The sequence below is a fragment of the Chelonia mydas genome, chromosome 1, assembly GCF_015237465.2.
Source record: "Chelonia mydas isolate rCheMyd1 chromosome 1, rCheMyd1.pri.v2, whole genome shotgun sequence".
Classification (NCBI taxonomy): domain Eukaryota; kingdom Metazoa; phylum Chordata; order Testudines; family Cheloniidae; genus Chelonia; species Chelonia mydas.
The window spans coordinates 190,583,147-190,590,710 of record NC_057849.1 but is presented as its reverse complement, the minus strand read 5'-3'; positions in this window follow the sequence as shown (position 1 = coordinate 190,590,710).

Genomic DNA, 7,564 nt, shown 5'->3' with positions numbered 1-7,564 from the left:
CAGTGAGGTTGGATACAGTTGTAGATATTAAACTGGATCTTATTCCTTATTATCTTTCGAGGGGTCAGCTCTCAAACACTCCAGGGGTGAAATCCTGACCCCATTAAAGTCAACTGCAAAGCTCCCAATTGCTCTAATGGGGTCAGGATTTCACTCCAGGTTCTCCAGGGGACATTACACCAACAGCCCTGTGGGCCTAATGTGTCTAGATACCGCATCTCTTGTCCTCAAAATCAGTCCTAGGCTCTGCAGCCAGAAGTCCTCATTCCTTGCATGTGTCCCAATGCTACTTTTTTTTTTTTTTTTAAAGGCCTCTTTCCCTTAGGAGACCAAACTGTCAGCCCATTCAGCTAGGATTAACCGCTTACATGCACTCTCTGTGGTGAGGCAGATACTTTTCCTCTATGAAAAAGCTCATTGAGCACTTTGCTGTGGGCTGAGTGCATATACACCTAGCCACAGTTGTTGTGATGTCACCTGCCAAAACTGAGGCTCTGTATGCACCTTCTTGGATTGCTCTAATATGTATGAGAGGACCTCTGTCTCTATTACAAACCCCCTATATATCTTTTTATTAGGTTGTCCATTGGGGGCTGGGAGGGTGTGTGTGTGTACACATATATAAACTCAGTAAGATCTGGATGTTGGAACTTGCTCCAAGCCGAAATTTGTGCAGTATCACAGTTCAGGAAAAACAAAATGGTCTACTTACATTTCTCTTTTGCGTGCACTATTCATGCTGGTGAATAGTTCTGGACTGACCACATGAGATTAAAAAGGCCTAGCCACACAACAGGGACATGATGGGCAATGACAGTGCAGATTTCCATTTTAGCAATTGCACACAATCTGCATTATGCTTCAACTTTGACCATTTTTCAAATACGGTTAGGGCACTGGATTTGTGCAACTATTCTTCTAAATTAATCCTCATCCTGCAAACCCTGACCCATACAACTAAACCCTCAGGCACCAGTGGGAGAGTGTGTGTGTGTGTGTATACAGGACTGGGCCCTTAGATACTGGTAAGTGGTTTTGAAACCTTTAGTGATTTGTGATAACCAATAGTAACTTTACCTACACAGATATCTCTCTATAGAGATAAAATATGAATCAGTTTACCTAAAATAATTACCAAAACCATGGTATACAGTTATTGGGATGCAGAGACTCAAGATTCTTTGTGACTAACACTCTTTCTTCTAATTCTAATACATCAGTTGTTTTTGATTTAAACAAAAAATCAAGCAATGCATGTAAAACAGCTCTCATATTCCTGATGAGAATAAAATCTCTCAATTTGTATTCAAAGCTTACAAGTCTCTCATAAAACACAAACACACCAATCAAAAACATCTGTTACCCTTAATGGATTTAAAGAGCATGGGAGTCTGATCTAAATACACCCCTTGTATAAGATTAGATTCTGGTTGGTTTTCAAAATTTCCAAAGCAGAGTAGTGTAGTGAGACATCCAGCTCATCTCTGACAAAAAAAAAAAAAAAAAAAAAATTACATAAAAGGTTAAGTTTTGACAGCAAAGCACCGCAAAGAACACGAACATTCAGTAGATTTGCACAGAGTATCTGCTAAACAAATCTGAGCAATTTATAAATCTGTTTGCAAATCTGGCCCCAAACACTTTACAATTCAAATGGGAAAAGGCGCTAACTTTGACGGATGCACCGTTTGCAGTAAATAATTTTGCTGTCTCAAATACAGCCATCCAGGACTACTAGGCCAGGGAAAATGTAAATGTATCTCAGTGGTGAGACCTCATCTGCTGAATGCTGTCCCAGAGGATGCCCATCAGAATCCCCTTTGGAGTTGTTTTCAGAACTAGTAAGTCACTCTTTTTTTTCTGGATCTCTCCATCATTAGCCACTGAACACTTAATCTACCCTTTTAGCACAGATGGGTAAGGGAAGAGAAGCGGGTGTTGGAGCTTGTGCATTGTGCATGGGTCACTAAAGCCAGCATTTCATTATGTTCTGCACAGGGCCCAGGTGCTTTCTTCAGTGATAGGCACTAAGTAAATTATTTATATAAACAGTCAGCTGAGACAATTAGCGCTGGCACGAGGCACAAAGCTTGCTGTGCTCCCCCAGGGTTACAGAATTGCGCTTCCCCAAACAAGGGAGTGTGGGTGGAGAGGAGTGGGGCTCTTGCTGACAAGGAGACTGATGTGATCAAGTCTGAAACTGACAGATAAAGAGAAACCACTATCAACTAGAATAACTGTCCCTATTCTAGTGTATTTTTCTTTGAGTTGCTTGCCCTTTTCAGGAGACTATGCTGTTTGCAATGGTCTCATAAGGGTTGCATTGGGGAAGCAGGTTATGCTTTTTTTGCCAAGTTATACCCCCAACAAATCACATGACCTTTAGGTTTTGTCATCAGTTTTAACACCCCTTTCGCAGCCACACCAGTGCTTGATTGTGTGCTGTGAGGCCAGCTTAGGGCCATGCCCCTGGCCTACCCAAACGTGTGCTTTCTACATCTGCACTGGTGACTGTGCTGGCTGGTCCCTCGCATTCCTGGGGACAGATCCTCCGCTGATATAAAATAGCATAGCTCCATTGACTTCAAAAGCTGCACCACTTTACCTATATGGTGGCTGCTACATACACTGTACCTAGTGTGAGCTCAATAATGTTGGTATAAGCATTTTATACCAATATAATTTGTACTGGTAATAGCTTATTCTCCATCCTGTATGGGAATAACATACTTATATCAGGATAGCTGTGGCCACATTAGATCCAGTACCAGTATAATTATCAATGTAGTTTAAAACAAACAAACAAAAACTCACCCTGAAATAATCATATTGGTAGAACTTTCAAGTATAGACCCAGCTTTTAGATTTACACTTTTTTTCTTCTTGTCCCTGTTTCCCTTAGGCCTAAGATTATTATTTTAGGTTATGTATTTGTGTGAGAGAAAACAGTAATAGCTGCTTTGAAGTGCTAGTTTCAGAAATGCCAGTTTAAATTAAACTTTTCCAAAGCACACTTCAGGGTTTCTCTATAGTGAGAAGAGCCCCTTGGCCTCTGAACTTTAATACCACTGGCCTGAGCAAAGTGAGGGCAGCTTTCCTATAGGAAAGCTAATTGTGGTGTTTTATGTTATGGCCTGCGTGCACTTAACTAGCATGTGGAATATGGTAGAAGGAGCTCTTCTGGCTATGCCTGTTACCTCAGTAAAAGGGCTTCTAGTATATAATGCTATGTATTCGCTCAGCAGCAATTTCACGTCACTAGATAACAAGCAATTAGCACAACCTCACCACTGTGATTTGTTACCTTTTTATGTGCACCTGGACTTTATCACTGAGGTATCATCCCTCCCAGTCCATAGTCTAGTCATCTTAAAACGACCTTTGCCTGATAATGATGGAAATCACATGAGGAAGCGAATGGCTGCAGCTGCTATTATGAACCTGACTGCCACATGTTCCAGGGCCTGGAATATCAAAGGCAAGCTCAGTTAAAGGGGCGCTGCTGCATTGGAGAGTTGAATAGCTCAAGTCACTATCATCACCCCAGACTGGGAGGCTGATGGTGAAAACTACTAAGTGCCTTCTGCAAGAAGCTGAATGCCCTGAATTCCTAATGGGAGTTCAGAAGCTGGTGATAAGTGCAGCATAAATACTCTGACTAGAGTACAGGGTGCACTTAGCCGGAGATGCTGTTCAGGTTCAGTTCCCAAGCTAGCAACGAAAGAGGAAACTTGGGAGTAGACTCTGTGCTAGGCCTCCTGAGAGGCACAGCACAGAGTGCAAAATCCAGAGAAGGGGAAGGGTGGAAAATGTGGCTTTCTATGGTATTATTCCAGTTGCTAGATTCTATGCTGCTGTGGGAGCTGAAATGACCCCCTGCATAAACTTGATCAGCCCTGGGGCTGCTCTAAATTAATAGTGGCCTTCCCTGTGGCTGCCTATAGGCTGCACTCCAGTCCAGTATGCCTGTAGCACTGAGCACTATGTATGTGCACCTGTGGACCTAGAACACCTCCTAAGGATACTTAGGCCTATATTACAAAGTTAGGGTGACATAAGTGCAGTAGCACAGACCTGGTTACACACAGGTCTACACTCAAATTTGTCTCTTGCTGACGCAAGCAACCTGTTACTGTGGAGCTATTACACCACCTCTCCTGAGCAGTGCAGAGCCATGGTCAATCTACTGAGGTTGACACAGTGCAGGTGTTACTGATGTTGGCCCTAACAGTCCTCCAGTGACCACTCCATTCAAAATTTTGAACCTGCCTGCCCCCCATATCTTTGAAATGCCTTTCCTTGATTGCCCACCTTGGCACCTAGCAGCTTACCTCTGTGCGGAGCTGCCCAACCAACCATGCTGGCTCTGTGCACACAGCTACTACATGTGCTCCTTCCTGGAGCAGATATGAGGTATTGGATCTCCTGGGCTTATATGGGGAAATGAGGCTGTGCAAGCACAGCAAAAGACCAGCCAGAGAAACACCAACATCTGCAGATTGCATGGGGATGCAGGCAAAGGATCCACAAGACTGCTGTGTGAAAGTGAAGGGACATACCACAAAGCAAGGGTGGGTGATGAGATCTGGTGCTGCCCGGTGGACCTGCTGCTCTTACAATAAACTGAATGCCATACTTTGTGATGACCCCTCAGAGGGGAGCCTGAGACAGGGACCCCTGCCATAAACAACCAGGAGGAGGGGAAGATGCAGTGGGGGACTCCAACTATTCTGTGAGCCAGGAACTGTATGAAGCTCTCTGCAGCAGTCAAACCAGTCCCAGCAGGGGGAGTACAGCTGAGGCTGCTGACAAAGGGGAAGGGAGCTCAGGTAAATGCAGAGGCGGATTAAGATTTCGTGGGGCCCTGGGCTAGAGCAAATGGGAGGCCACTCCCCATACCTTCTCCCCACGCCTGCAGCCCCACACTGTTCTGCCCCTTCCCCTGTGGACCCACCCATAGTCTAGACCCAAGACCGGAGAAGCTCTGTTCCCCTGCCCCAGGGCCGTAGCGGGGAGTGAGTGGATTGCAATTTCCCAATACCCATACCCAGGCAGGGGGCTCAAACCACTACATTCAATGGTGTGTCCTCCCTCCTACTAGCCAGTCCTATAGTCGTCCTGGTTTTGAGCTGGAGAGTGGTGCTGTAGCAAGGTGCTCCAAAGCTAACGTCAAACACTTCATATTATGGGTATCTGTGGGCATAATATAAGACAGTTTTGATACTTGACATACTCTGTCCATTGCTTCTGTAAATCTAATGGTGTTTTTAATCAGCAGCTCTTGGCACAGTGAACTTGAGGGGGTGCCTCCTCCAGGCCTGACCCTCTTCAGGAGGAGAAGGAAGAATAGTAGGGAGGACAAGCCTTCTGAGAGCCTCCAAGCCCCAGTTGCCTTGGACTGTGATCTAAAGGGTTGGAGGATCCTTCAGAACATGACTCTGGAAACGACAGAGTAGAGAGAGCAGTTGCTGCAGGCCAGGGAAAGACTGGGAGGCACAATGGGAAATCTACTAGGACTTAATGGGTTTGTTGAGGCAGCAAATGCAAATTTTGCAGACCATGGTCAACCTATACATCCAAAAGTCCCAGATTAGAAGCCTTTGCAGTCCTTGGAGGAGTCTCCGGCTGTTGCTCCTTGCCCCCCCCCCCCGCCCCCCCCCCCCCCCCCCCCCGCCTCTCCACATGGCACCATGGTGTACATCCTTGCCCTTACCATTCCATGCCAGGGAATGACAAGAACCATAGTTACACATTTTCTGACCCATGAAAACCATCGGTTGGTGGGTGTGCAAGTAGCCAAAACAGACTGCATTGAGCTGCTGTTTACAAAAATGGGCATACATCCACTCTTTCTTTTCGTTTTCACGTAGGATTATAAAATGTGGTTCGCTCTTAAGTGTTGGCGAATCTTTTTTTAACTCTGTGTGTGTGTGTGTGTTTGCACTTTAATTTTATTGTTGCAGTTTAATTTAAGCAGTTTTGCACATAAAGTTCCATTTTTGGGGAAGTCAGTCTGACTTTATGGTTCACACCAAGTATGGCAGGAGGCAAAGACTCAACCGATATATAATCTAAAGTGCACAAGCTGGACGCTAGTTCATGAGAACAGAACTGAACTGCAGCTGACAGTTCAAGTGCTCTTTCAAATCCCTCTTCAGCTGCACAGCTCCCTGCTTGGCTCTAATAGCCCTTGTGTGTGACTTGTCAAATTTAGCAAATGGCTGCTTTGCCTCTACCCTAGTGGCCGCCTTTCTCCTTTCAGCTAGAGTTTAAGCCCAGCAGGGACAACCAGATCATCTCATCTGATCTCCTGTACATCGCAGGACACCCACACCCACACACTCAACCCAACTACTCAACCTAGACCAAAGTATTACAGCTCACAGGAGACTTGCCTTAGGTGCCCCAGGCAGAGAATAGCAGGGACCAAGCTCCACCAAGGCCCCTGCAGTTGCAGGGAAACGAATGAGATTCACATGACTGTGGCATTTTTTTCCATACCCACATGCTGTAGAGGAAGGAGGAAAAAACCCAAGGTCTCTGCCACTCTGAGCTGTGGTAGAAATTCCTTCCTGACACTAGCGATGGTGATCTGTTATACCCTGGACATGTGAGCAAGAACCAGCCAGCCCTGCACCTGACGTCAGGGCCCTGGCCCAATAGCCATATCTGGAGATGCTTCAAAGGAAGAAGATTTAAAAAAAAAAAAAAAAAAAACCCACAGGTTATACTGTGGGGAGGGGGTGGAATATTTGTCTGACCCCTGCAAGTGGCTACCTGAAACTCTGGAAGCATGAGCTTTTGCCACATAATATAAACTGGGAGTGAGTCCCAGGATACTGAGCCCTGCCTCCTAGCATCACAAGCACCCCATCATATAATCAGTCATAAATTTGTTCAGCTCTCTTAATTTGAGTTGTTTACCCCCGTAACTCCTAGTTGGGGGGGAATGTTCCAAATCTCCCCCCTCTGATGGTGAGAAACCTTTCTCTGATTTCCAGGATCAATTTGTTCATAGCCAGTTCATATCCATTTGTTCTTGTACCAGCATTGTCCTTTAGCTTAAATAGCTCTTCACTCTCGCTGATATTTACCCCCTAATTTATTTATAGAGAGTAATTATATCCTCTCCCTGCCTTCTTTTTGCTAGACAGAACAAGCCAGACTCTTCAGCTAGCTTCCTGTCATGTACTGCATGTTATAACCTTGGGATGTTTTTTTTCCCCCCACTGAGATCCACTCTGCAGAGTAAACAGCAGTGTCCCTTCAAACTACCAACAGCACATTCAACCGTCATTTTGCGTCTGTTCAGCCAGTTGTTGAATGGTTCCATGGTGTTGTCAAGGTGGCTAGCGTACAGCTTCATGAAGCAGGACAGTGAGGGGTAGCCTGGGTCCCCCAGAATTGCTATTGGCATTTCAACATCACTAATGGTAATGAGCCAGTTGTGAAAGAATGTCCCTGCTTGCAGCTTTTTGAAACATCCTTTTGTTCTTAAAGGTGCAAGCATCATGCACTGTCCATGACAAGACCCCATTGATGTTTGTGAAGTACCTCTTTCTGC